The 15,519-nt window shown below is 43.6% G+C and overlaps 1 protein-coding gene across 1 annotated transcript in view; it reads left to right on the top strand.

The window, feature by feature from the left end:
- Positions 1-790: 790 nt before the first annotated feature.
- LOC306791228 (semaphorin-6C-like) overlaps positions 791-15,519 on the top strand; it is a gene marked incomplete at its 3' end in the record, with an annotated part of 39,165 nt that continues 24,436 nt past the window's right edge. The window contains exon 1 of the mRNA XM_079287855.1: positions 791-913. The remainder of the gene's footprint in view (positions 914-15,519) is intronic.

Here is a 15,519-nt window from a genome sequence, read left to right as displayed (position 1 = left end):
TGTGTGTGTGTGTGTGTGTGAGCTGTATATGTGTGTGTGCGCGTGTGTGAGCTGTAGATGTGTGTGTGTGTGTGCTGTAATCTGCTGTTTACATCTGGAGGAGTAGGAAGTTTATTGTTATAACTAGAACAAACTCAACTCAACCATTCATCAAACTGTTGATCATAAGAATATGAATCTGTTTTAATCACCGACAAATTGTTTAATTTCTTAAAGAAACATGTTAAGAGTTTCTCTCGTGGGAGCGTTTGCTTCTTTCATAACATAATAGATTTAATATTTTTGGATTCTGGACTTTTGATCAGACGACACAAACTATTTGATGACATCATATTTTAATATTTTCTGTGTTGAATCTTCAGCAGATGAATAGATGATAAAACATATTTAAAAACATCTGGAACAGACTTCAACACATTCATCACGTCACACCTTTAATGAATATGTTCAAACCAATAACAATAAACAAGAAGATTAAACATTGGTTCATTTACTGGGATTATTTTTTCTCATTTTTAATTTTGTTTCATTCATTGTTCATTAATTATTGTTTCATTTAATTCACTTCTCTCAGACATCTAAACAGTTCTTCTAATACAGTTACTTTAAATTGAAGAGGGGCGGAGTCAGTCGGCGTCAGTGCCGCCCTCTGATTGGCTGCGGGGTGTCTATGATGTTAATGAGGAGGGCGTGGCTTAGCGCCGGATCGGCTGCGCCGCGGAGAGACTCCTCATTGTACCGTTTGGGCCGGACGCGGTGGATTTATACCGGAAGCGGCTCGGTGCCGGAGGAGGATTTTCACGCCAGTTCGGTCCCGTTTCTTTGTGGAAATAACCGGAGCCGTTGTGGATTACCGTGAGCGCGTGCTCCGCTCAGAGTCTCTCTGTTTCTGCGGAGCTGCGGACGCAGAGAGGTGAGTTTCTTCTTCTCCTGCAGGAAACCCCGCGTCTCCGCTCCGCCCGGTGCCTGTGTGTGTGTGTGCGCGCGCGTGCCCGGTGCTCCCTGGTTTGGTGCGCGTGCGTGTCTCTGAAGTGTGTGTTAAAGCGTGAAGAAGCGGGACACGTCACGGGATGAGATGTTCTTTTTTTTTTTTGGAGCGCGTGCGTGTTTGGCAGCTTTGATTGATGGCTGTCAATCACCGGGTCATCAGCACACGCAACAACAACAACAAACAGCCGAAGAGGCATGAGCGTGCGTGTGCGCGTGCGTGTGAGAGGAAAGCTTCATTAACTCCAGTCACCTTCCTCTCCTCATCCTCATCCTCATCCTCAGCAGCCGAAGCTTGAAGTTGAGATCTGCTGACGGACTGATGGGGGTCTGAGGACTGATGGGGATCTGAGGACTGATGGGGGTCTGAGGACTGATGGGGGTCTGAGGACTGACGGGGGTCTGAGGACTGACGGGGGTCTGAGGACTGATGGGGTCTGAGGACTGACGGGGGTCTGAGGACTGATGGGGGTCTGAGGACTGATGGGGTCTGAGGACTGACAGGGGTCTGAGGACTGATGGGGTCTGAGGACTGATGGGGGTCTGAGGACTAATGGGGGTCTGAGGACTGATGGGGACTCATCTGGTTCTGCAGGACTTGGTCTCGCCCCCCATCTCCCCCCTCTTCGGACCCTGATCGGACCCTGATCGGACCCTCTTCAGACGCTGATCAGACCCTCTTCAGACCCTGATTGGACCCTGATCGGACCCTGATTGGACCCTGATTGGACCCTGATCGGACCCTGATCAGACCCTTCCGTTGGTTTTATTTCCCCTCGTTAATGTACGAGGACCAGACTGTGGTCCTGAAGGTCTTCCTGCTGCTGGAGGACGGCGCTCCGCCAATTAACTGCCAATTATGAGCCGGATATTGAATTATTAACGTGAGCGTTGACGGCCGGCGTGCGGCTCATCATCAACATGTTCACAGCGAGACGGAGGTTAAAGCGTCTGACACGGAAAATAGATTTTATTCCGAGTTTTTACAGCCGGACATAAACGTTTATGAGCCGATGATTTGAGAGTTTATGCGACGTTAAAACATAAACGTGTGTTTCCTGAGGAAAGGAAGCGGTCGTAAAACGCCCCGATGCACCTGAACGCACCTTCATTTTATTTAAACACTCTTTACACAAAACACACAATCTGAGTTCGACATTAGTGCTGAATGATGTGTTTATGGATCATAATCAGCTCTTTGTTTAGTCTTCAGCAGAGGTTAGAAAATAAACCTCATGTTTAGGATACAAGTGGAGGAAAGAAGGGAAGGAAGGAAGACAATGAATGGAGGAAGTTAAGAGAAGGGAAGGATGGAGGGAGGGAGGGAAAGAAGGGAGGAGAATGGAAGTAAAAACAAAGAAGGGAGGGAGGGAAGTGAAAGGGAGGAAGAAAGAAGGGAAGGAGGGAGGGAGGAAAGAAAGTGAAGAAAAGGATTTACTGAAACTAGGGCTGGGCGATAAATCGATTTAATCGATTAATTCGAATGTGTGCTTTAAGGCGATGTGTTTTATTGAAAATCGAGAAAATCGCCCCCACCCCTTTTTCCCGTAGTAGAGTGCGCGCGCATTGTTTACAAACTAAAACAATGGCGGCCAGCAGCTTCACTGCTGCCGCCGCCACCTCACAAAAACAACCCAGCATTTTGGAGACATTCACCAACTGTACTCCGCATGAGAAGAAGAGTGCCCGGTGGAAAGCCATCACGGATGCAGTCGCGATGTATATCGCAAAAGATATGGTGCCCATATACACCGTGGAAAAGCCGGGGTTTATTCACCGTCTCAAAGCTTTGGACCCCAGGTACGTGCTACCAAGCCGTAAACATTTTTCTGACGTTGCCTTGCCTCGGCTGTACAATAGTACACGCCAAAGGATCTCTGCGGAGCTGGAGGGGATGTCATTCTACTCCGCAACAACTGACCTGTGGTCCAGCAGGTTGACCCAGACACCGATCCACTTGACTGGTGGAAGCGTCACCAACTTAACTTTCCAAGGCTAAGTACTTTAGCAAAGAAATACCTCTCTGTGCCAGCTACAAGTGCCCCCTCTGAGAGGCTTTTCAGTGTGTGGGGGGGGGCATTGTTACATGCCACCGTGCATGCCTGAAGCCAGAGGTAGTAGACAGGCTTGTCTTCCTGGCAAAAAATATTTAGAAAAAACATGCACTACTGTTTAATACTGTTGGTTATGTTGTGAATGCACTTGATTTTGTTTACATGCACTTATTTACTGTGCAAAATATGTTATGTTGATGTTAGATCAGATGTTGCACTTTTGAAAATGTGAATGTTAAAGGGTCATATACATTTTATTTCATGCTGTGTTTGTATCAGTGTATTCAGTTAGAAAAGCTTACTGTAAAAAGTTACATTTGCACAGTTGTTTACAATGGAAGGCTACTATTTAATGCCATTTAATGTTATGTTTAATTTAATTTTATATTTAAATGATTCAGGCAAACAAAAGAGTGACCAAATACTTTTTGTATACTACAGGCACCTTTCTACAATGTTCAGGTTTTGTTTGCACTTTATTTTTATCAACCTACTTGGGAAAATCATCACAAAATAAAAGAAAAAATTGTTTTCAACAGCTTCTGTCATCTGCAAAAAATTTTGGGGGAAAAAAATCGATTTAAATCGTGAATCGGATTTTTTGTAAAAAAATCGGAGATTTTTTTTTTAGGCCATATCGCCCAGCCCTAACTGAAACTAAACCTCATATTTTAATATTTAAACACTAAACGCTCCACCAGAGGCCAGAAGATGAGAAGAGTCACAACGCTCTGTCTGCTCAACCAGAATGAGCCAGACCTGATGGCTTCTGGACCTGATGGCTTCTGGACCTCAGGGTTCTGGACCTCAGGCTTCTGGACCTCAGGGTCCAGGTCCAGAGAGGAGAGGTTTCTGATGTCTGAAGTCTGTTTTCATACTTCAGCTCATTTCTGTAGTTTGAATGATTTTAAAAACAATCTGCTGTAATATTTAATATTTAACCCTTTGTTTCCTGTGTGATCCTGACATGGAGGTCTGTTAACGATGAGCCTTTTGTTCTAATCCTGTGTGTGCGTGCGTGTGTGTGTGCGTGCGTGTGTGTGTGCGTGTGTGCGTGCGTGTGTGTGTGTGTGCGTGCGTGCGTGTCTGAGTTCCTGACTGCAGGAAAACATGAAATGAACTTTGTCATCATCATCTGCAAGAAATGATCAAATATTGAAGGGTGAGGAAGGAAGGGAGAGAGGGAAGTGAAGAAAAGGAAGGAAGGAAAAAAAGGATAGAAGTGGAGGGAGGAAGGGAAGGAAGTAAGAAAATGAATGAAGGGAAGGGGGAAGTGAGGTAAAGGAAGGAAGGAGAGAGGAAGTGAGGAAAAGGAAGGAAGGAGAGAGGAAGTGAGGTAAAGGAAGGAAGGAGAGAGGAAGTGAGGTAAAGGAAGGAAGGAGAGAGGAAGTGAGGTAAAGGAAGGAAGGAGAGAGGAAGTGAGGTAAAGGAAGGAAGGAGAGAGGAAGTGAGGCTCAGCAGATATCGTCGTACTGAAAGAAGAATCTGTTTAATTGATCAGATTTGTACAAAATAATAGAAACAAATCAATAAAAGACGTTTCAGATAAAAACATCTGATGAATGATTGTTGTTAAAATAATTGCGAGAAACTTAATTTGTCATTTTAAGACCATTTATGTCTTACTCTGATATTAATGATAATGCAGCAGAATAATAACAATACAAAGCTTCAAAAGAGCAGCTGACTCTAGAACTGGAATGTAAACAAATATTTAAATATCCCCAAATAGAGAAAACATGAATAAAACAAAACCGCAGAAACAAAACCGATGAATATAATAAAACAAGTCTTTTAATATTTATTACTTAAAAACACGTTTCTCTCTGTCAGCTTCCTTTAAACAGTTCAGCTGATGAACTCCAGTCAGTTGTAGCCTATCAGGCCACACACACACACACACACACACACACACACACACATACATATACACACACACACACACACACACACACACACACACACACACACACATACATATACACACACACACACACACATACATATACATATACACACACACACACACACACACACATACATATACATATACACACATACACACACATACATATACACACACACACACACACACACACACATACATATACATATACACACACACACACATACACACACATACATATACACACACACACACACACACACACACACATATACATATACACACACACACATACATATACACACACACACACACACACACACACACATACATATACATATACACACACACACACATACACACACATACATATACACACACACACACACACACACATACATATACACACACACACACACGTACATATACACACACACACACACATACATACATACATACATACATATACACACACACACACACACATACATATACACACACACACACACACACACACATACATATACACACACACACACACACACACACACATACATACATACATACATACATACATATACACACACACACACACACACACACATACATATACACACACACACACACACACACACATACATACATACATACATACATACATACACACACACACACACACACACACACTCCCCCCCTCTTTTCAATCGTCTGTTGATTTTAGATCGCGTGCTCATGAATGTATAGGTGTTGTTAGTTTAGATATTAGTGACTAGATCATTAGTATTAGAACTTAATAAACGGTTATACTTTAAAGAGCAGCTGTCTGTGATTACTTCGTGCATGTATTGTGATAATAACTGTATATGTGGTCTGTGCTCGAACTTAACCCTTCACTGTCACTCTGAATGTGTAACTCAGACTACTGACATTGTGAGTGAACACTAATGATGAGACTTAGTTTTATCGTTGGGTTATTGGTCCTTGCTCGCAGGGTGGTGCTCGTTGTTATTAATAATCATTAATAATTGTTACTGACATTAAGAATTCTATTGATGTCCAGAATTCAGTTTCTTAAATGCTGATAACCCAAACACGCCCCTTTACGTTCCCAACAAGGTCGTCTCAGTCAATATTTATTCATTCATCTCTTCATCTGGTGGTTTCAGTCCCGCTGTGAGTTTATTTTTGTAGCCTCAGGTTCTCACACTGTGTGTTTGTAACATCTGAATCATGCATGAATGCTAAACAAGTGCTGCACAATGCATGCAACTCTCACATGCATATTTTACGTTGAGAGCAACAGTCCGACGTGTTGGGAGATCGTCGCGATCCTCCAGAGTCAACGTGTTCACACGGACACCGGATCGAGTCCAGGACGGGGTTTAGTTTAGAGGACGTGATGATCAAACACCCGGAAATCTGATTCATTTATGGAACACGTTGACTTTTAAATCTTGTGTTTTGTGAGTCTAAACCATCAAAAGACTGAAGCTAAAGAGGAAGGTCAACATGTGACGTTCATGTTTGTTCACAGTTCTAAATGAAGACGCTGGTATTAAATGACATAAATGAAGCCAACGAGGAAGTGCCAAAAAACTGCAGTTCCTCAAACGGCCACTTGAGGCTCCAAAGTTATATATTATATTATACGTGTTTACAGCCTGCTACTAATAACGTGTTTGCTCTCTATCGCCAACGTTTACATAACTCACCTGTTTAAATCATATTAAGGCTTAAGGTGAGGCATAATTAAGGGCGTGGCCTCCTTGAGTGACAGGTCGGTGTCGTCACGTCCAAGATGGCGACGGCCGAAGACAGAATTGCTCTTCAGAAACGTGTGACGCCACAGAGACTACATACATGTTTTCTATTTTTATTTTTTAAGCTGTAAGCTGAACTGAAGAGCTTGGAGCTGGGGTTATATTTATAACCAATAACAGGAAACTGATAAATCAGGGAGAAACACGAGCAAACACAAGTTTGTAATACATTTGAATTATCTTTTGAAATCACAACAAGAAGAATACAATGACTGAAACCACAGACTGAAACATGTGAATGAGGAAAATGGAGGAGAGGGTTTGTTCCATCTCTTATACTGTGTGTGTGTGTGTGTGCGTGTGCGTGAGAGAGAGTGAGTTAATTGTCGACTCATGCTCTTCTGTCTCTCAGCTATTGAGTGAGACACCTTCCAACATGGCTGCCTGCCAACACACACACACATAACCTCGTACTTCTATCTTTGTGAGGACACTCTGCGTTCTGCAGGGATCACAGATCTCTGTAGTCTAACAGGAAGTCATCAAACAGCCAATAAGATTTTTCTATTCGATTTTGGATTATTACAGAAAATAATCTATGAGGGTCCAACACATGGTCCTCACTAAGATAGCTGTACAAGTACACACACACACTTGCTCATTCTGCCAGGTGACCCCTGTGAACCTTCACTTCCTGCTTCATTGATCAGCTGCTGGCATTAACACAACACACACCTCCCTCTCTACAGGTGTGTGTGTTGTTGACTGCTGGCTCACAGCAGACTCAAACTTCCAGAGAAAGAATCAATAGATTGGCAAAAGAATATTTATTTATAGTATACTTTAAACAGTTCATATATTGTTCAATTTGAAGAAAAAAGTATCGGTTCAGGCACCGCTTAGGCACCGGTATCGTTTTAAAAGTATCGTTTTAGCAGCGGTATCGGAAAAACCCCAAACGATACCCAACCCTACCTAACAGTAGTTTAGTTGTCTCAACCTAAATGAGTAGTTTAGTTGTCTCAACCTAAATGAGTAGTTTAGTTGTCTCAACCTAAATGAGTAGTTTAGTTGTCTCAACCTAACTGAGTAGTTTAGTTGTCTCAACCTAACTGAGTAGTTTAGTTGTCTCAACCTAAATGAGTAGTTTAGTTGTCTCAACCTAAATGAGTAGTTTAGTTGTCTCAACCTAAATGAGTAGTTTAGTTGTCTCAACCTAAATGAGTAGTTTAGTTGTCTCAACCTAAATGAGTAGTTTAGTTGTCTCAACCTAAATGAGTAGTTTAGACCTCAGACCTCGTCTTGAATCACAGACAAATTGTTTTATTTTGACGGGGTTCCTGAAGTCACACACAAACGTCTCAGTCTGTGTTTTATTAATATTCCCTGTTTGAGTCTTAACGTGAACACGTGAAACTCGACCACCACAAATTCATTTCTATAAAACAGCCTCTTTATATGTTTTGATGGAAGTGTTGTTTTTGCTTATTTTAACACAAAGGAAGCAGAATTATTCCCTCAAAAAGATGCCAGAAACAAATCATTAGCATGAAAATGTTTCTGCAGTCGATCACAAGTTGTTTTTATTCTGACAGTTTGAGACAGAGAAGTGATTTTAAATCAAACTCTGAGATAATTAGAGTAGCAGAGGAGGAAGAAGGGGCGACTCTCTGCCGGAGGCCTGGACCCTTCAGAATAAGAGCTCAACAGTAAACCGTATCTACTGTCTCCACCAGGACAGCTGGTCCACTTCCTGAAGAGGATGGTGGGAGTTCTGAAGTTTCACAGCTGAGCCCCTTCTGCTGCGATAGATGAACGAATGGAACCACGAAGGAGTTCATGAACGCTTCAGTCAGCGTTCACCTCGTGGATTCATTGAGTCATTGATCGGTGAACTGCAGCCGTTCTTATTCCCAATAATAATAAATACAAGAAGGAACATTTACTGTCTCACTGAGACGATTTGTTTCAGTATGAAAATAGATTTAATCATCATCATCATCTCATAGTCTGACTCTACCATCCCCCCTCTCATCCCGTTGTTTGAGGATTCGTTGGTGAACTGGACCAGAGCCTGCAGAGGTGTGTGTGTGTGTGTGTGTGTGTGTGTGTGTGTGTGTGTGTGTGTGTGTGTGTGTGTGTGTGTGTGTGTGTGTGTGTGTGTGTGTGTGTGTGTGTGTGTGTGTGTGCGCGTGTGCGTGCGTGCGTGCGTTATCTCCCTTTACTTCACTACAACATTCACAAGAAGGTGATTCTGTGCGTTCTGTAACCGAACGCTCTCGGCTGCTTGTTTCCACTTCGTCTTTATGTCAGCTTTTAGTCCTGATGAAGATGATGATGATGAGCTCGGCTACTCTCAAACCAAATGCTGCAAACCCCAGTGCATGATGGGAAACGCCCGGCTGTCTCCTGATTAAAACTACAAGTAGCCTACAGATGAGATCGAACAGGATGTAAACATGTAACTTCCTGTTTATTCTCATAAAGACTCATAATCCAGATTTATTTCATGTGAATCCTGAGCAGCCAAACGGGTCGAAGCAGTCAGAATAAGAGTTGCTTCTTCTCTGCTTTAATTAGTTCTGTTCTTGGTGTTCTATACCACTGGGGAGCCTCCTGCTGTGAGCTTTGATTCTTGCATCCAGCTCAAAGATGTTGAATCTCCTCCAGAACAAACAGGAAGCCGAGCGTCTCATTTCCCTCCAGCCGCAAACAAAGAATCACGATCGACTCTTCTTCGGTGGTATATGTCTCGCTTCACGCCGTCGTCTCTTTTATTACTTCCTCCTCTTGATTCTTTCATTTCCTCTCTGGCTGCTCAGCTTCTCAAACCTCTCACAAGATGTTTTCTCGCCTCATTTGCTGAAAAACCTGAACCAGAAGTCGCCAACCGGCTGTCTCTTCGTCCCGTCTCCTCGTCCCGTCTCCTCGTCCCGTCTCCTCGTCCCGTCTCCTCGTCCCGTCTCCTCGTCCCGTCTCCTCGTCCCGTCTCCTCGTCCCGTCTCCTCGTCCCGTCTCCTCGTCCCGTCTCCTCGTCCCGTCTCCTCGTCCCGTCTCCTCGTCCCGTCTCCTCGTCCCGTCTCCTCGTCCCGTCTCCTCGTCCCGTCTCCTCGTCCCGTCTCCTCGTCCCGTCTCTTCGTCCCGTCTCCTCGTCCCGTCTCCTCGTCCCGTCTCCTCGTCCCGTCTCCTCGTCCCGTCTCTTCGTCCCGTCTCCTCGTCCCGTCTCCTCGTCCCGTCTCTTCGTCCCGTCTCCTCGTCCCGTCTCCTCGTCCCGTCTCTTCGTCCCGTCTCCTCGTCCCGTCTCCTCGTCCCGTCTCTTCGTCCCGTCTCCTCGTCCCGTCTCTTCGTCCCGTCTCTTCGTCCCGTCTCTTCGTCCCGTCTCTTCGTCCCGTCTCCTCGTCCCGTCTCTTCGTCCCGTCTCTTCGTCCCGTCTCTTCGTCCCGTCTCCTCGTCCCGTCTCCTCGTCCCGTCTCCTCGTCCCGTCTCCTCATTTGCTCGACACCCGTCCCAGAAGTCTCCACCCGTCTCCTGTGACGGCCGGCTTGAGTCTTTCTGTTCCCGCTCATGTTTAGGACACGTTCCGTGTCTTACAGCCTGAATGTGAAGCAGCTCCTCAGCAGAGAAGAGACGTTCAGCTCAATGATGCTGAACTGAATGAACCAGATAAAGACCCAATTAATCCTCAACGAGTCCTGAACCCAGACATGAGTCAGCAGTATTTCACTTCCTGTTCCCGTAATGTGTTTTAGTTCAGAAGTCTGAAACCAGGTGTGTGTTTAACACCAGCGTTTATATCTCTGATTATAAAACAGGTCAGTGAATGTTACGGAGTGTGAAGGAGACGACTAAGCGTCCTCACCGCAGCACTAGTCCTCCTTTAGCTTAGTGGAGGAGACAAACACTCAACTGTTGAACTGGAAATTTACAGAAATTCACAATCACGGTTTTGCAGATTATTTTACAGATTCTTCCTAAATGATTACGACTACTGCATGAAAATACTAAATGTTCAGATTTAGTCTTTAAATATTTCTATTGCTGTTCAATACCTGCAGAAGTAAAACGTAAATACAGAAGAGGAGAAACTCTGTGTGTGTGTGTGTGTGTGTGTGTGTGTGTGTGTGTGTGTGTGTGTGTGTGTGTGTGTGTGTGTGTGTGTGTGTGTGTGTGTGTGTGTGTGTGTGTTAATGGAGACGAATATATTTGAGTTTCAGCGTGAACACATGACTCTGAGCTTCGGGCCGTTAATGAACCGACCTCGTCCGCTCGGTGCCTTCTCGTCTCAGAGCGGCGCTGCAGGGGCTGCTGGGTAATGGCGTGCAGAGACGTGTCAGCTGTGATTTTAAATGAATCCGTGAGCCGCACATTCAGCTCGGAGAGCAACGAAGCATCCGCACAACATTTACTGCTGTTTGTCTCCGAGCTGCAAAAGTGAATTAATGATCAACTGAAACAGAGTTCATGAGTCAGTGAGTTAATGAGTCGGTTAATGAGTTATTGAGTCAGTAAGTTAATAAATGAGTCAGTGAGTTATTGGGTTGATGAGTCAGAGAGTTAATGAGTCAGTGAGTCAATGAGTCGGTTAATGAGTTATTGAGTCAGTAAGTTAATAAATGAGTCAGCGAGTTATTGGGTTGATGAGTCAGTGAGTCAATGAGTCGGTTAATGAGTTATTGAGTCAGTAATTTAATAAATGAGTCAGCGAGTTATTGGGTTAATGAGTCAGTAATTTATTGGATTAATGAGTTAATACGTCAGTGAGTTCATGAGTTTATGATTCAGTGAGTTAATGAATGAATCAGTGAATTACTGGGTTAGTGAGTTAGTGATTCAGTAAGTTAATGAGTTAAAATGCTATAAATGCATCATCCTTAGAACAATGGGTCGTGCGCTTCCATTCACAAATACAACTGAAGCGTTCGTCTCATACGATGTGTTCAGGGACCGTTGGAATGACGAGAATCTGGCGATAATGGCGGTTTCTAACGCTTCTGGCTGATAAACGGTGAAGTTTTGGCGACTGTTTAAAGAAAACGTGTTCTTCCATCCCGCCGGTGGGTTTCTCTGATTACTCGCAGAGCTTTTTCTTCAGACCTTCATGTTTGTCCTCCGTCTCTCTTCGTCTCTGAGTGTTTAGGAAACAAATCTTTAGCTCCAGTCGAGACATTTGAACTCCTGAGGATGTGTGAATGTGTCTCTGCGTCTCAAACCTGCAGCTCTTCTTGTTTTAAAGAGGGAAGGAGAAGTGACTCTAATGTGAAACACACCGCTGGGTTTCTCCGTCTGTGTTTCCTTTGTTCTCCGTTCGGTTACGTTTGATTATCTGCAGGCTGACTGAGACGCTGAATCTTCCTCAGACTCAAACAAACAGCAACGTCTCAAATCAAGCAGCTAATTAGAGCCGAGAGCCGGAAGAACAAAAGGTCTGCTTTGTGAAATACATCGCAAGCGCTGTGAAATGAGTGAAAAGTATTCAAACACACGTCTGAAGGAGAGAAAACGGAGGGAATCCGATCGTTTGCTGTGTTTTTGTCCTCCGGTCGGATGAACTCACGTCTTTTATTTCTCTGCAGCTCATAAGCGGATCACTTACTTCACTTTTACGACGTTCCACCGGCAATAAACTTCAAAATGTTGCTGCTGGTTCATTTAAACTCAGAGACACAAACAGCAGCTCCACTTTATAACTTCGACCGGATGAAATATATATATATATATATATATATATATATATATATATATATATATATATATGAACAAAGATTCAGGTTATTTTTAGGTCACAACAACAATCTTCATCATCATCTTCATCATCCTTCATCTGTCTCTGATTCAGTCGTTTTAGTTTCGGTCAGTCTTCATAACATGATGTGATCTCATCAGGAGGTTATTGTTGATTGTTGATTGATTCTCCTCACAGCTGGTTTCTTCTTCACTGCTCTTTATTGCTGCTGATCTCATCTGTTTCCTGTGGCAGCTCTAGAGGAAGAGTCGGGCAAACCGTCCGATAATCGTCCCGATATTTCCACGTTACTTAACGGACGAAAGATGTTTTCTGCACCGTTTTAGACCTGTTATGTATCTAATTGATCGCTATAGGAATCGTCTGTTTCCTCTCGCCGGACAGGAAGTGGCGGTAATGAAACTGTGTGTCGGCTTCTCTTCTTCTGTGGTTCATTGACAGCGGAGCGGCTGCGGTGTGAGAATAGTAGATATTATAATTTGTGATCATTTCTAGAGAGCAGGTTGTGTTTGGTTGAGGAGGGACGAAGGTCAGCTGGAGAGGAACATCCATCTTAGTAGTTTTCATCAGTTTGTAGATTCAAAGATTCAGAAAAGATATTTTAGTTTTCTCTCCAATCAGCAGCCAAATTGATCCAAACATATAAAACAATAATATACTGTAAAAATACATAAAAGATGCTATTAGCAGTAAATGATTTAACTGGATAGACAGACAGGTATAGAATCCAACATTTCTGTAATAAAATGTCTAAAAATGAATGTACTCTAGCTGCTCTAAATGTTGTTTGAGTATTTACATTACCAAAAATGTTTCCAGCTAGTTTCAAATGTGAGACATCTTTCATTGAAAGTGACGACTAGGAACTTTTATTTCTGTTGGTTCTGGCGCCCCCTGTGGTCTAAAGCTGTAGTGTCTCTGATCGCCAGAGTCTCTTTAGAAACCTCTCATGTTACTGCAGCAGGTCTGACAGTCTGTCCTCTCAGTCCTGGTTCTGGTTCTCCCGTGCCTCCCTTCCCTCCAGCGGGTCCAGAAATCTGTCCTGGGTCTCCATGATAAACAATAAATAAAAAATAATTTATCGCCTGATATCTCATTGTTGTGATCAGTTAAAAAACGTGATCTGTTCTTCTTCTTCTGTGGTGGTTGATGTCGTTCTGATATCTGGGTCACAACGACCTGATGAGAGCAGAAATAAATATGAAGACTGAAGCTTCTTTTCTTCATCTGTCAGTTGTGCTGCGTTTACTGTCGTCAGCATGAGGCCTCTCTCTGTTATTACCACAAAGTGCTCTCTTTCTGTCACAATGCTTCGATAATTAGACCTCTTCTCTTCTTCTCTGGTTTTAAAGACATGTGGGTCTGTCGTCTTCTTCTCTGTTGTTCAAACGTTTATCTGCTCTCATTCACCTCATTGTCGTTTTATATCACATCAAATTGATGAACCATTTGCTTGTGGACTACAGTTTTGAAGCCTCCAGTTTGGCACTTTGACCGTCGCCATCTTGGTTCTTGGCCGTCGCCATCTTGGTTCTTGAACGTCGCCATCTTGATTTTTAGCCATCATGGATGTTGGGCACCTCCATCTTGGTTCATTGGCGATCTCCATGTTGTTTTTTTGTCTGTCACCATCGTAGTTTATATTTCTGTCAGTCATCCACCACCAATAGAGTTTTTACGATTTGGGCCAAATTTGGAAACACCACCAACACAACCTTTAGTCAGCTTTAGTTGTATGGTTGTCTCCAGCTATTAGCCACGTCCACTGTTGAGTCACTTCCTTTATTATAAGGCTAAAAATTTAGTTTTCAATTTACTTTATTGCCAATAAATATTAAAAGCTGACTGCAAGGCCACTGATTTATAAGATATAACAGACTTTTCATGAAAATAAACTCCGTCCAACATCATTTTGTAGAATTAAAAGCATCATTGGCATTTCGATTTGTTGCGCTGTGTCTCGTTGGACGTTCGTATTCGTCAAAACGAAGACGCGTCTCAAACGGCATCGTGGGAGTCGGTGTGAAACTGATTTTCGGGGCGTTTGGTGACTCTCGGCCCGTCAGAAGAAGGTGCTGCTTGGCTTCGGTTTCAGGACACGACGAGGACGAAGTGAAGCCGGAGCAGCATTTGTTTTTAAATTATTTTTATTTGGCGGGATGGAAAGTGAGATTTAAAGCTGTCATTAAAAATGAAGATTTGGCAGAAAGAGTTTCTATCTGTCGGCAGCGTTTGAGCCCAGAAGGGTCGGCTGTAAAAACACAAATGAATAAGGAGCCTGAGTTCCTCCTGAAAACTAAAAGAGCTCCTCGTTTTATCACCAGCTCGCTGTTCTGAGCTGCCTCCAACATTTATCTGCCATTAAAACTAAAACTTGGCACAAATGAGCGTTCATATTTTGGGACTGAACTCTGAGCAGGTAGATGATTTAAAATCTGTGTTTTAAATGTGTGAAGAACACAAACACAGAGGACGTTTGAGACCTTCGTCTCTTTCTGCTGGATTTATTTTAGATTCAGACGGAAAGAACCGCTGGTTCTTGCTCCTCAGAGGATGAACTCTGATCTGGTTCTTGCTCCTCAGAGGATGAACTCTGATCTGGTTCCTGCTCCTCAGAGGATGAACTCTGATCTGGTTCTTGCTCCTCAGAGGATGAACTCTGATCTGGTTCTTGCTCCTCAGAGGATGAACTCTGATCTGGTTCTTGCTCCTCAGAGGATGAACTCTGATCTGGTTCTTGCTCCTCAGAGGATGAACTCTGATCTGGTTCCTGCTCCTCAGAGGATGAACTCTGATCTGGTTCTTGCTCCTCAGAGGATGAACTCTGATGTGGTTCTTGCTCCTCAGAGGATGAACTCTGATGTGGTTCTTGCTCCTCAGAGGATGAACTCTGATCTGGTTCTTGCTCCTCAGAGGATGAACTCTGATCTGGTTCTTGCTCCTCAGAGGATGAACTCTGATCTGGTTCTTGCTCCTCAGAGGATGAACTCTGATCTGGTTCTTGCTCCTCAGTGGATGAACTCTGATCTGGTTCCTGCTCCTCAGAGGATGAACTCTGATCTGGTTCCT

The sequence above is a fragment of the Melanostigma gelatinosum genome (assembly GCF_949748355.1).
Source record: "Melanostigma gelatinosum genome assembly, chromosome: 17".
Taxonomy (NCBI): Eukaryota; Metazoa; Chordata; class Actinopteri; order Perciformes; family Zoarcidae; genus Melanostigma; species Melanostigma gelatinosum.
The sequence above is the reverse complement of the archived record's forward strand: the minus strand, read 5'-3'. Positions and strand labels throughout refer to the sequence as shown.